Source organism: Rana temporaria, chromosome 6 (genome assembly GCF_905171775.1).
Source record: "Rana temporaria chromosome 6, aRanTem1.1, whole genome shotgun sequence".
NCBI classification, from domain to species: domain Eukaryota; kingdom Metazoa; phylum Chordata; class Amphibia; order Anura; family Ranidae; genus Rana; species Rana temporaria.
Genome location: NC_053494.1, coordinates 123,482,495 through 123,498,032, shown reverse-complemented (window position 1 = coordinate 123,498,032; position 15,538 = coordinate 123,482,495). Strand labels below are relative to the sequence as shown.

At 38.3% G+C, this 15,538-nt stretch overlaps 1 protein-coding gene across 1 annotated transcript in view; it reads left to right on the top strand.

Moving 5' to 3' along the window:
• Positions 1 to 1,816: 1,816 nt before the first annotated feature.
• GPR1 (G protein-coupled receptor 1) overlaps positions 1,817 to 15,538 on the top strand; it is a 55,779-nt gene continuing 42,057 nt past the window's right edge. The window contains exon 1 of the mRNA XM_040357299.1: positions 1,817 to 2,213. The gene's annotated coding sequence lies outside the window, so the exon portion shown is untranslated. The remainder of the gene's footprint in view (positions 2,214 to 15,538) is intronic.

Below are 15,538 nucleotides of genomic sequence, written 5' to 3'. Positions count from 1 at the left end.
TTCTATCCCCTATTTTGTAGATGCTATAACTTTTGCGCAATCCAATCAATATACGCTTATTGCAATTTTTTTACCAAAAATATGTAGAAGAATACATATTGGCCTAAACTGAGGAAAAAAAAAGTTTTTTTAAAAAAGAATAGAGATATTTATTAAAGCAAAAAGTAATAAATATAATTTTTTCAAAATTGTCGCTCTTTTTATGTTTATAGCGCAAAAGAAAAATGCAGAGGTGATCAGATACCACCAAAAGAAAGCTCTATTTGTGGGGGAAAAAATGATCAAAATTCATTTGGGTACAACGTCGCATGACAGCACAATTCTCATTCAAAGTGTGACAGTGCTGAAAGCTGAAAGTATGGTATAGAAGTGGTTAAACAAGTCAATCCAATACCTGATATGTGATGGAGTGTGGAGCCAGGGCCGCCATCAGGGGGGTACAGGCATTACACCTGTAAGGGACCCGATGCTCCCTAGGGGCCCGGTGCCCCCCCATTTTCTTTATTGTCTGACCCCCCCTTTAGCAACTCGCAGCAGGGGCCCCATGTGTTTTTTTTTTCATCTGACTTTAGCGACTCGCGGCAGGAGAGAAGAGAAGACTTGAGTTGACCCCCCCCCCCCTGCTTATCATCTCGTGGCAAGAGAGAGAAGATAAGAGATGACACTTTCGTCACCACAACCCCCCCCCCCCCCCCCCCGCTTATCATCTCGCGGCAGGTGAGAGGAGGGCCCACCCCGTTCTCTGCTCCAGGGGGCCCCTGCCTAAAGCTGTGTAAGTGGCCCCAAAATTTGTGAAGGCTGCCCTGTGTGGAGCCTAAGCTCACCTGGAGTGATATGTGGAAAGTTTAGTGCCAGAATTACTAGGTAGGACTCACATACATTTAGCAATTTGAGAACTTGGAAATCTCTGCATGACCCACTTGATCTTTCCCTCTTCTCAATGTAAAGAGTGATGGAAATCATTAACAATACCTGCAACTAGGGCTGTTACTGATTACAATTTTTGTGTTCGATTAATCGATTTTTTTTTTTAATCGATTAATCGACTAATTTCGATTAATTATAACGTACATACAGATCCAACTACTTTTAGCTGATCTCCTTGCAGGCTAATTCCCAGTGCAGCTACCAACCACTGGAAAAATGGATAGCAGGATACTAAAAACACACAAAGGCAGCGCTCGATGGGAATAGCATTAAAACTTTTATAGTCTTCAAGTAGGTAACAAAATAAATATTGCACTGGAGATAAAATCGATATAGCTACATAAACTGTAAAAATGGTGTGAGTAATACCAAACGGTAGCAAAAGCAGACATTAAAACATGTAGCTAAGTATGATACTGGTATAAAAATGGGTACAACAATGCCACTGCTGAATCCAGATGAGCAGGTGTTAACATCAGTCCGTCAGCATGTAGATGTCCCGGGAAGGGAACTATCACAACTCCCAGTGGATGGTTGTAGAATCCCAGGTTGATAGAGGGAAGTGTAACAGCCCTTGCGTGTGGCAGATAGTAAGGTCCTGTCGGCATGCAGATATGAAGGCAGAGCAAAGGAGCCCTTCAGATGGACACGGCAAGCCCTGCCGGTGTCCGTGACGTCAACGGAACTCCCTAAAGACCCGGGAGCCGGTGGAGAGGTGAGTACCAATCAAAAGAATTTTGATCGATCAAAAAAATGTTGATCGATCATAAAAATTAAAGATTAATCGATGAATTATTAGTTAATTTCCACAGCCCTACTTGCAACCCTTCACTCCATCACGCATATCCAGGCACATTAGACTTCAGTGCAGATGTCTCCCAACCCATCTACGGACAGCGTAATAGTTTGGGACAGAACATTCCAAATCTTTCCGCATAGCAACCCTAAACAAGCCTCTGTGTCTACACAGGGTGTGGTGGACCGTAGTAATTTGTTTTCAAAAGGTCTCTGTAGACCAGTCATCTTTGCCTGGCCAGAAGACAAACTCTGTGTGCAAGTGTTCACTGCTAAAGCACAGCAAGCACTGACCATCTTAGCTCCAAACTCTGTTAGATCCGATGTGACAAGTCACAAGTCACATCCTCAATCTGAAAACTGGAAATGACACTCCTTCGAGGGAGGGAGAATGAGCTGCTCTCTTGCAAGAACACATGAATCACAGTATTTCAGTCTGCTGCACATCTGTGCATAACATCATATTGTCTACACTCACAGCAGCTGCTTAGGTAAGTTCATTTTTTTTATTATTAATGGCAAACTCCGTATAAGAAGAATATACTTTTAAGCTATAAGAATAACTCAAAGTTATGTAATATTATTAGAGTTGGAAATAATTTTTATTTTATTAAGTAGAAATAATCTGAGAATTTTTTTTTTTTGTCTGTGTGTTTTTAGGATTTTTTTACTGTTTATTTTACTGCAATAGATAAATGCAAATATTATTATCAGTTATTTAGGCGTAATGCTTAATGCTTAGTAACACAGAGCAGACCATTAAGTAGGTTTGCACAGCCACTTAGTTTTTTTGACTCCCATCAAGTCAAAAAATAGGTCAGGCACAGAACAGGGATGCTGAGAAGAGGAGCACAGCACAGAGAACTCTTTTTCTTTTGCATGAATATATCATTTTCACACCCCTGTTAAAAGAACGTCAGAATTAGAGAAGACTGCTGAAGGATCTGTTGGCACTTATATTTTTCTACTATGTGTTTTTACATTCCATGCATATATGTTTTTACATACAGAACTATACTTATGTATGCTTTGCTAGACTGCCCTCTTATTCCCTTCTTTACTTCACTTTTTTTATTTAAAAATCAAGCCAAGAGGAGACAGGAAATGAGAACAACTCAGTAGGTGTAAGTGATGTCAACCTGTCTGCATGCGGCATTTGTTGCTTAAATCTTTCATTACCAGAGGTTACTGAGGTCTAGATGCCCAGGGTCAATTTTAGCATCATTAGCCGTTTTAAGACCAGGCTTTCTGTTTACACGTTTAAATTCTATTTTTTTTTGCTAGAAAATGACTTATAAGCCTCAAACATTATAAAAAAATTTTTTAGCAGAGACCCTAGAGAATAAAATGGCAATTGTTTCAATTTTTTATGTCACACAGTATTTGCTTAGCGGTTTTTCAATTGGAAAGCATTTTTTTTTTTTAAAGAATAAACTTTATTAAACAAAATGTAAAATAGTATATATACCCTAATTTTTCTGTAAAATGTGAAAGATGATGTTACACTGACTAAATAGGTATCTAATATGTCACACTTTGAAATTGAGACAAACTACGGTACTTAAAAATCTCCATAAGCGGGCCTTCAACACTGTTTAGAGATACAGAGGAGGTCTAGCGCTAGAATTACTGCTCTCGCTCTAACTTTCACAGCTATACTTTACATGTGTGGTGCAAACACTGTTTACATATGCGAGCCCGACTTACGTATGCATTCGCTTCTGTGTGCGAGCATAGAGGGATGGGGGTGCTTTACTTTTTTTATTTTTATTATTATTATTATTTATTTTACTTTTTTTTTTTTCACTGTCCCTTTATTTATTTTTTTATCACTTTTATTCCTATTGCAAGGAATGTAAACATCCGTTTACATAATAGATAATTTTTACGTAAAACGGAGGGGCGGAGCGGACAATTCCCACTGCTTCTGAAAGCGGCTCTTGAGCAGCTCATAAGAAAGCCAGCCACCAGATGAAAAAACAAATACCAGGGTTATGGCTGATAGCTCCAGCTAAAACCCCAGTAAACCACTTCAAAGCTGTAATGTGGTTAGGGATTAATTAGCTTGACTATAACCAACCCAAATTATTGGGTTGGGTTGTTCACTTGCCCGACCGCAATACGTATATATTCGTTGCGGCTTGCAGCATCAGCCATAACCCTGGTATTTATTTTTTTAGCCAGCGATTTACTTTTGAAAGTTCTCTGAGTGGCTAATTAGCTGCTGGATGGCTTTCAGAGGCAGTGGGAGTTGTCACCTACCCCTCTCACCGCTGTTACTACCAGTGTTGTTACCAGTACACCTGAAAAATGATCCGACAGTTCACATGGCTGGCCGTACAGGTTACCATCGCCTCTTTGGTCTTGGAGGACCATAGCAACATCATGACGTCCCTTCTGATCTAGGGTAGAAGTATAAAGAAAATGTATCTTTTCCTTTTAAAGAGGAGACATTTAGGGTCATATTGACGTCAATCAAATCCAATGATGCAGGCGCCGGGGTAGAGCCTGGTATTCTGTATTCTGGACTCTGGAGTATGCCCGCACGGTAACACCCTGATAGAGCTCTTCTCCTGGGGGGTTTCCAGACGCCAGAAGGAGCTGCGAGCGCCGCCGTTGGAACTCAAAAGACGAGGTTTGGGGCCACTCCATGCAAAACAAACTGCAAAGTGGAGGTAAGTATGATATCTTTGTTATTTAAAAAACAAATAAACAAGGGTTTAGTAACCTTTTAAGGCTTTACAGTTACTTACTTTAAGTAGGATACACACTATAAGAAAATTAGAAGAAAAATTCAGTTTGAGGCAAAATTGTTCGATTTTTATATAGTGTGTCCACTTTCGACATCTGGTCCAAACAAAAATTTACGAAGGAACAAACTCCCCAAAAAATATCATACATGAACAGAACTAACGATTTTTGTTTAATGTGTAGTTTTCAGATGTTATTCTACGAGAACAATCTGATCCAAAAGACTGTGCATGATCAGAAACAATTTTAAAAAAAGCCAGTGTCCTACAAGAATTTTTATACGTTTGTTTAATCCTTGGTTTCGACTTGCTGCGAAACATAGAGGCAAACCGGAAGATTGTTCGCCCGATTTTCTTAAAGTGTGTACCCAACTTTAGTGGCTCACTGGCATCTTCAGGCTGCAGTGGCATCGGCAGGTTCTGGGTTTATTTTGTAAATGAACCTTCATCCTGAATGTGCTTACTATGTCTTACTGATATAGTAATCACATGACCAAGAATCACGCTGATTGGTTCCCAGTCCTAGTCCAGTGTCAATGATAGTGCAGTCTGACAGCTAGAAGCTACGTACAGTGCCACCTGCTAGCTGGTACAAATTGAATGTAAATCAACATCTCCCAGCATGGGGCATTATTGAAAGGAATGCCTGTTTACAGATCGTGTCTGGAAGCTGTGAAAGAAAACCTTCTCTGCCTTTCTAATTCAATATTTTCTAAGTCATTGACCCAGAACAACATACATACAAAAGCACTGGGTCGAGAAGGTCAGCATGGCAACCAGGCAGCTAGCATTTGCATACTGAGTAATGGCAGCCTTTTTATGTCTTTCAGGGAAGACTTTAGGCAAGAAGGAAACACTCTGTCATAAGGGCATAGACAAAACAAAACACATTTTTAGCATAGTAAGAAAATGTTAAAACTAATTTTTATTGCAACCTGTGTCTTTTAGTCCTGGTGACAGCTGCTCCCCCATTTCTTGTCTGGGTGTCACAGGGACACACAGTAATGGAATATCTCCCCAACGGGGTCATCAAGGGACAGATAGTCTATCCAATAAAAACAATTGGCTTAGAGTAAGGTTTTTAATAAAAAAAAAGAGTCTGAACCAGATTACCTTATAGCATTAAGCAAACACAATAATTTAGAAAATGTGCAGTGACATCACTTTGAACTTTGTATTCTTTACCCAACCACCTTTATATTAGTAGTCTGTCTTTAATTAGCTGTTTGCACAGACATTATGTCAGATATTTCAACCTTTTATCTTTTTAAACGTAGGTATTTAAATTGTTGTTTCGGTGCAAATATTGGCTTATTCAGTAAAGCAGTACACAGTGCAAAGATAATAAGAAGGTAATATTCAGCAACCCATTTTAGATATTGGTTTGCCAAAATAAAATCTGTTTTAAAAAGTTATTTGCTATCAGTTACTGCACTTTACCTGCACTAATTTTCTTTGCCTTATTCAACCAGGCTATTAGATTGTATATGTATATAGTAATGCTATAAGACTACGTTCAAACCAAAATAGATATTTCTAGCAGTGTTCCAAAACAGTGGTTTTAAAAAAAAAAGTGTATGAACAGAGATGCTCACTATGCTAATTTAAAAGGTTAGTTCATCTTTATGAAAAAAAAAGTAACATAGACACTATCCCCAATCACCTTGATCCCTGCTGTACCTACCTCTGGGGTTTACACTCTCTCTGCTCTCTGCTCTCTGCTCGTTCATGAGATAAAGAAATTAAATGTCAGTCATAGAAGTGGGGGATGTGGCTACGCAAACTTATCTGTGTGCAGTTTTTTATCTTACTAAAAATTGACAAGAGGATTGTTCAGAGATGAATTAACTCTTCGTGGCAAGACTAGGCATAGATGATTTGACATCCTCTACTGTACAAGGTAGAAGCCTTCATAAAAAAAAAAAAAAAAAAAAAAAACAGGTTTATATCCATTTTAAGGAAGCTGGCCATGTTATCATTTTCTTATATATTGTGCTAATTCACCAACCAGTACAGAAAACAAAATGCTTTTTGGGTAGAATAAACCACAAAATCACATTTAAGATAACTCTTTTAATACCATTTACAAACAGTTCAACTACCATATATGATTAATTGGCCATAAAAAAATTGCTTAATACCCATGTAAAAACACAACATAGTAAAATTACTAACAAACCAAAATTAATGACAGTATAATATACCAAAACTATAACTGTGTCTTTACTGTATTTCTGTAGTTTAAGATTGTATTGGCAGTCTCTTCTGTTCTGTGGGTTCTGACATGGAGACATGGCTTAGAAAATTCCTGTTATGTTTCCATTGGCTGCAAGAGAATTCCCCACTCTCACTGCCTTATAACTGACATACTACACAAATCCTGGTGGTTAGTGTTTTTTGTGTCCTTATCCCTGGCATCTAGCAGTCTGTGCATCCACATCCACCTGCCATCTGCAGTTTTTTGTGCTGGTATTCCCCTGGTATCTAGAATAATGTTATGTTCCTGCGCTCCTATATTTCTTCAACAAATGGAGCACATTGATGCAAGCCTGGTCTCAAAAATATTAAGATGACCAGAGTGAGGGTTCCTAGTAAACGCTTTGACACATCACTAAACCAACAGTGCATTCAATGCTCGTAGGTATTTGTTCCCACTCCAAAACATGCCACATAGGGGTAATTTAATAAAGGCAAATCCGCTGCTAACTTTCCAATGGAATTTCCCCTAAAGCTTAGTAAATGAGTTGATTCGGCATTCTTTGTAAAGTGAAACTTCACCACATTCAGTAAGCTCTTGGAAAAATTCCCTTGCAAAGTGGAACCACCCCCTGCAAAGTCAGAACCCAATTTTCCTTTAGTAAATCAACCCCATAGAATCTACTCCCACTTATTTGGAGGGGCAAGAAGTGTGGGGGCAGAAAGGAAGGCACAGTCCTTCAAAAATAAGGATAGACAGCAGTTATGCTGTAAAAGGACACTGATAGGAGCAGAGAAGTCAAAATAGATATATTTTGATATTATATTTTTGATATAGATTGGCTATTCTAATATTGTATATATGTATTATTTGCACACAAAAAAACAAGAACAAATAATGTGCTTCATTAGTCAATGTTGGTTGCATACTCAGAATCAGACTATGCTTTATCATTTATTATGCAAAAACTGTAAAGTCACTTACTAATTTAATAAAGAACTGGACAAAATGTTTTTGGACAGGATATATTTTGCTGTCAGTTGAATATTTAAACCATTACTATTTCAAAATTGTCAAACAAAGCCAGCACTATTAAACAAGTGTTCTATGAGCAATGCAAGCTGGATGACCTGGTAAGAATATTGGCCAGAACTAAGCAGTAGTTAAAAGCATTACTTACAGCAGTATATGTGTTCTAGCTTAAGAATTTGCCAACATGCCTCTTGTCTTCCACCTTATAATTGTTCATATATTTATTGGCCAAGGAAGAAAACATTGTTTTTGTTTTTTAATGGGCACCCTAATACAGTATGCTGAAAAAAGTTGGTGTACAATGATAAAATCAACCAGTAGATTATTTGTTAGAAATTATATTTATGAATGTTTTCTTTCCATAAGTTGTAGGGTCCAGGTAGACATGCCTGAATGTGAACTTCAATTCAGTGCTGTGCTGGTAATAATCAAAACACAAGAGTCTAAGGCCTCATACACTCGATCGGAATTTCCGATGGAAAAAGTCAGATGGACTTTTTCCATCGGAAATTTCGACCATGTGCATGCCCCATCTGAGAAATTCCATCAGAAATTCCGATAAATTCCATTGGAGATTACATAGAGAACATGTTCTCTTTTCCTCCGATGGAATTCCGTCGGAAATTCCGATGTGAATTTGATAACTCAGAATACACAGCCAACATTGTTTTGTTCAATAAAACACTTATTTCCTTGATGGAATAACATTTGTTTACTTGCATTTATAGAAACTTAGAATAATACTTGGGGGTAAAGATACTGGATAGGTTAATTATATTATTAAAATAGATTAAAGCTGAGTAGCCTGCAAGCTCCCTGTTAAAAAGTCGAAATAAGAGAAATCCCACATAAATAGGCAGCTTCTCTTTTTTATTTTTGCATAGAGTAGGGAATATTTTAAATCCTCATCAACCTTTTGTCCCTTTGGAAAGATTTTTTTCTACTTCCTGTCTGTGGGAATAACATCTCTCCAAAAGTCATGGCAAATTCCTTCTTAGATAGTTGTCATCAAAACAGGTATCCGTATTGGCACATTTTCCTATTTACCATCACCTCCTGTTCCAGTCACAACTGTGCAATTTCAATTCCCATCACTTTCTATTGTGGTGACAAGGGTCCAAAATATATTTAGCAGGTAGATCTTGCAGCAGGCATAGAGACAACAATAAATCTAACAAAAAAGTTTGGGCAGTAGATACATTTCAATTTTCACATGAGATTATTACAATCACAAATTCAAAGTTGAAGCATATTACATTGCCATTTAGAAGAATGTGTTAGCTATAAAATAAGTAAATCAAAGTAACAAAAATTGTTCCAGATAGACCAAATAATTGGTTTCCCATATTGCAGTTGCAATTCAAAAACTGCAATGTTATTGGAGGTGCCAATAAAAACTTTCAAAAATAATACAATTATGTAGTAGCCATATACAATCTGGAAACAGAGGAACAGTATCTTCACAGGACAGCTGCCAAATTTCTGAATATGCCCTGAAATTAGCACAGGATTGAATTACCACATCTATATCCCAGTCTCATAGGGAATATACAGTATATTGAATGCAATGCTTGTTGTACATGTAACAGAGCTCAGCTTGATGTAAAATAATTTTATCGATGTGTGTTAATGTTTTATCTTTTTGTTTCTTGTATGTATGTGTAATTGTATATGTACATGTGGCAGCCATATTTGCTATTTACATAGTATTTTACTATTTACATATGTAGGTACTTCCTGTATGGGAAGAGTTATATAGGGGGAACTATTGTTTTGCCAGTGTCCATTCACCTACAGGTGGCGTATAACCCAGATAGTCATTATTATGGCCTGCTCTGTGTCCCGTGATGTACGATAAAGAAAAACTAGTAGCGTGCAACAGGCTTTACTTCTCCTATCCCACTGTAAACAAGGTCTCTTTTAATACCTTTTCCTCCATCCAAGAAGCAAAATAAACAAACCTTCAAGTTTAACCAGTAGGTTATTATAACAGGACTTTTGAAGTACTATTTTCCCCAAGCATGGGACACAGTTAATGACTGTGGTTAAGAAAGTCTGCTTGTTTAGCAGGCATGGTCAGGGTAAAAAAAGATAGTTTTTCTAAATATAAATTGTGTCTTTGGTAGCACAGACAGAAAAACATAGTCTACTATCTTACTGTTTTGTTTGTCCTTAAAGTGTTGCGTACACAGTACTTGACTCATATCCTTATGCTCTTGTTATAGTCTCAGTCCACACTGCATGTACCACAAATTATATAGGACACTGCAAACTACATTTCATGGCGCCATTATCTGTGTTTTTAGTATGTACCTAACATGGACTTTACAAAACCAAGCTGAGCAAGTAAATGTTCAAATGTTTTTGCCTTTAAGAGACTCTGTCACCAACTTAAATGAAAAAAAATACCATTTTAAATGTTTCTTGCCAGTGTTTTTCCTTTACATAAATAATCTTCCCTTGCACAGGTCCCTGGATGTTTATCAGCAGTGGAATTTATGGGCTATTGTATGAACGCCCTAAAATCGCATTCAGGAGCTGTTTTTCTAACCACATAAAGCGCTTAAAAATGTTAAACGCACATACCAGCATCACCAGCAATTTTTAACGTTTTTGATCCATTAAAATAAAGTAAAAAGCGCTAATGCGGAAAAAACGCAAAAAAAAACCCCTAAAAGCTGCTAATAAATGCTTTGGTAAAAAAAACATTGAAAGACTCACTGTAAAGCTACTGGCGTTTTTATAAAGTTATTTTAATGTCCAGTGTGCATGGAGCCTAAGGGCGGGGAAGAGAAGGGTACTGGAACTTAGGAAAAGGGAGACGAGGGATGGCAGGGGAAAAGAAAGAAAAGAGAGAAGTCACGATTGAATAAGAGAGGAGGAAGGAGTAGAAAGCTTCCTCCCTTTCGGAACTTTGGATGGGGACCAAAAAAGTCCAATCTCTATTTCTCGATATCTCTGTCAGGTCACCTGAACAGTTGATTTCCATTGTAAAAAAAGGGAAGTCGCGCTAATTAAATTAATAAAATAAAATAAAACACCAGTGATAGTGAAAATAAACAGTACGTGGAAATAGACAATTCTATATATAGTGATAATCACCCTCAATGGGGTAGGTGTATATTATAAATAACTCTAAATGGCATAAATGTCTCTTCAGTTTAGTATGGGCAAATTGACAGTCCAGACAGGCCAAGCGATTTATAAAGCAGTCCACAGGTGTAGTGATGAAAAGAAATCCTTAGGTAACAGTGATAACGACCACTCTGTGTTCAGAACAAACGGAAGACCTCCACCACAAAGATGTCTCCTCACTAAGATAGTGAGGAGACATCTTTGGAATCGGCAGCAGAGGAGAGTCTGGATTTCAATGGTGATTACTGATGTATGGATATCGCTGGTTGAAGATAATCTTGTGGGCTGCTGCTGGATTTGTCTCTATGCCTATTGTATACTGAATTCTGGTAAGAGTCAGTATTATTTGTGGTGGAGGTCTTCCGTTTGTTCTGAACACAGAGTGGTCGTTATCACTGTTACCTAAGGATTTCTTTTCATCACTACACCTGTGGACTGCTTTATAAATCGCTTGGCCTGTCTGGACTGTCAATTTGCCCATACTAAACTGAAGAGACATTTATGCCATTTAGAGTTATTTATAATATACACCTACCCCATTGAGGGTGATTATCACTATATATAGAATTGTCTATTTCCACGTACTGTTTATTTTCACTATCACTGGTGTTTTATTTTATTTTATTAATTTAATTAGCGCGACTTCCCTTTTTTTACTATGTTTGTTTGTGCTGTATGGCACACTTAAGACGCGGCTGATAATATATGTTTGTATCACACGTTGGGTCTGCGCAACAATATTTCCTTTTTTCTATAGTTGATTTCCATTCCTTCAATAAAGCTGTTCGTTCAAACTCTAGTAACGGCGCCAATCTCATTGGCTCATGATGTGGAACTTGAAGGGGTTAATCCTCTGCATTGTGTAAAAAAGCTCTTTGACATATGTATATCTCGGTGGAATTGGTGGAGTATATGGACAGATATTTCCCCCCCTGCACTGTCTATCTTGGCAAGGCCATATAATACAGTGAGAGACTAAACTGAGCATGTGCAGGTCGGCTACCCTCACTGTATTATATAGCCTTGCCAAGATAGACATATCCAATAAGCCTCCAATGAACATTCAGCAGAGCATGTTCCAGTTGAACTCACTTGTCACAGAGTGTACCATCCTAAACTGTGTCAATTTTTGGGAGTAATACACTCAAGAGTGCTGCTTTAGCTTTATGGATCACTGAAGATGAACTTTTAAGGCTTATGGTTTATTTTCTTTTAACTTAATTTAACTTCCAATAGTTCATTTGAACTAAGCTGATCCAAAATAACTATTACTTTTACTAATACATGTGCTGCTGCCAGTTCTCTATAAGCTGTACTGTATGTAGCATCATCTACATACAGTATATAGGGCTATGTTGTGGCAGCGGTACGGGGACAAAATCGAGTTGGGATGAGCGCTGCTCAGCCATTTCACATTCACCTTGTGTTTTTATAAATTAATAATTGGCTTAGATAGAGAGGAGGGTGGATGATGTCACAATATGGGGGGATTTGGGGCTCAAAAAAGTATGCTGGAGTTAGGTTTTATATTAGGCTATGCCAGAATAGTTTCTGAAACAACGTCAGTTTTCTTACTGTAAACACATGTTCAATTCCAGTGTCATAAAAGAAAACATGTATTCCCCAAGCATCCTTTTAGACATATTGTACAACATCCTTGCAGGAAGTTTTCTAAAGAAGCACCAAGTGCCGAGCATTGCTGAGCAGGCCTGTAATGTGTTCTCGGACTCGGATATTTCTAGGAAAAGCATCATAACATGTGATAAGAATTCAAGGAAATGCCCCCTACAAACTGTGTGTGTGTTGTTACTGCAGAGACAAATATTTGAATTTTTGGCAGTTTGGGGAAATCATGTCAGCAGAATATAAAATTTGTTTTAAATACCTTATATTGCCAAATGGTCTGTGTAGCAGTTTTGTATGTTATATCAGTATTTTAGTAAAACTAGAGTATGATCTGTAAGTTCAGGAGATACTTATGAGAATATTTTATTTACAATAATGTCTGTACATTATAATTTGCAGGCTCTATTCACGATAACGGCACTAGAGCACCAGCAATAAGCTGCATTATTTCCAAATTCTAACATCTTCCTTACTGGTTTACCTCTTCTGGCTACCTCTGGACACTATTTCTAAATCCAGTAAGAGAACTGTTGTGGTACTGGATGCCGAGTAAGCATTAAACCATGTATAGTTTTCCTTATTTGTGACTTATAAAATTAAAGCCCAATTCCCAGATATTAGCAGCCCCACCTCCCTCTATCATTGGTATAAAAAAAAAAAAAAATATATCAAAATGGCTATTTTACTCAACCTGTCATGTGAAAACCCATCTCCCTTCTTTTGTTTACTTCCTGGAGTCCCACTTCACATGTTCATATTACTGACTGCATGATATGGACATATCCTATTGGTGGAGTTGACACTTTCAGTGGACACAAAGAGACACAAAGAGACACAAAGAGACTATTATAAAGAAAAATTTAACAAACCCGCGCTATGGTGATATGTCCAAACAATAAATATATATATATATACAGTACAGACCAAAAGTTTGGACACACCTTCTCATTCAAAGAGTTTTCTTTATTTTCATGACTATGAAAATTGTAGATTCACACTGAAGGCATCAAAACTATGAATTAACACATGTGGAATTATACATAACAAAAAAGTGTGAAACAACTGAACATATATTTCATATTCTAGGTTCTTCAAAGTAGCCACCTTTTGCTTTGATTACTGCTTGGCACACTCTTGGCATTCTCTTGATGAGCTTCAGGAGGTAGTCACCTGGCACCCCATCACTCTCCTTCTTGGTCAAATAGCCCTTACACAGCCTGGAGGTGTGTTTGGGGTCATTGTCCTGTTGAAAAATAAATGATGGTCCAACTAAACGCAAACCGGATGGAATAGCATGCCGCTGCAAGATGCTGGTTCAGTATGCCTTCAATTTTGATTAAATCCCCAACAGTGTCACCAGCAAAGCACCCCCACACCATCACACCTCCTCCTCCATGCTTCACGGTGGGAACCAGGTATGTAGAGTCCATCTGTTCACCTTTTCTGCGTCGCACAAAGACACGGGGGTTGGAACCAAAGATCTCAAGTTTGGACTCATCAGACCAAAGCACAGATTTCCACTGGTCTAATGTCCATTCCTTGTGTTCTTTAGCCCAAACAAGTCTCTTCTGCTTGCTGCCTTTCTTTAGCAGTGGTTTCCTAGCAGATATTCTACCATGAAGGCCTGATTCACACAGTCTCCTCTTAACAGTTCTAGAGATGTGTCTGCTGCAAAAGGTGGCTACTTTGAAGAACCTAGAATATGAAATATATTTTCATTTGTTTCACACTTTTTTGTTATGTATAATTCCACATGTGTTAATTCATAGTTTTGATGCCTTAAGTGTGAATCTACAATTTTCATAGTCATGAAAATAAAGAAAACTCTTTGAATGAGAAGGTGTGTCCAAACTTTTGGTCTGTACTGTATATATTGTAATTGATAGGAGCAGCGCTAATTTAATTAGTTGTTTCCAAAAAAAAGACTATTCCCAATACACGTTTCTGCAAAATGGCTGTGATTGTAAATGGGTGCTGCAAAAACCAACATTGGATCTCCATAGTGGGCCCAAAGCTATATTCAGTGATCACTGTACCTGGTCTGGAGCCGATTAGACAAGGGGCTTTCATTGCGGCTAAGTGCTAAGCACCCCTGACGGTGAGAACAGGGACTGCCAGGCTCAAATAAGCATGTGTGCCATTTAGGTAGATCTGCTGGAAGTTGCTTGCAGCACACCCAGATAGCAAGCAATTGTACTGCAAGTTTGAAAATGATTTGCCAAGCTATTGCTAGACTTGCACAATTGCATGACTCCAGCTCAGTTAGTTTGTGCCCACCACAGGCATCACTGTGGCTGAATTTTCATGCTTTAGACTTGGAGAGCTCTTGCTGTAGCATCACCACTGTAACTTTGCTCTTGCTAGAGACTTGACATGCAAATTTGGTACAAATTGGAAAAGTGTGAAATAGAACTTGTGCTTCAAGTGCTGTGCAAGTGTATAAGTTGCCAGTTAAAATGTGCAGCAAGTTAACAGACTTACAATTCAACACTGCCACAAATTGGGCAAGTTATCCTTGCTATCTGGGCAGTCAACTGGACAGCCGTCAGCTGGTCATCAGGAAGATGGCAGGACCTCCACTGCCCCTGGAAATGTAGTGGGACCAAGGCAGCAACCACAGGCAAAGTGGAAACCATAGAAGAAGTAGGATCAGGCTGGCAGGACCAGACTGAAGAAGCATAGTCAGGATGGTAGCCAAAGTCATACACAGGAAGGCAGGCCAGAGAGTAGGCAGGAGCGCGTTCAAGAACAGAGCCGAGATCTTTCACAGGGATTCAGTGGAGCAATCAGACGAGTAGTCAAGAGCAAGCCAGTCATGCACAGCAGAACAAGAGAAGCAGAGTACTTCAAGCAAGCCAGAGTCCAATAAAACAAGACATTGGTCGCACACTGGAACTCCAACTTATCTTGATGTTATCTTTATTGTCAAAAGGGTCAAACAAATATAGGCAATGGTAGACGTTTTTCACAAGCGATAGCTTGCTTGTTCTTATCAAGATAAGTTGGAGTTCCAGTGTGCGACCAATTTCTTGTTTTATTCGTCTTCCACGGTGGTCAGCTGAGGTCTGCACCTGTG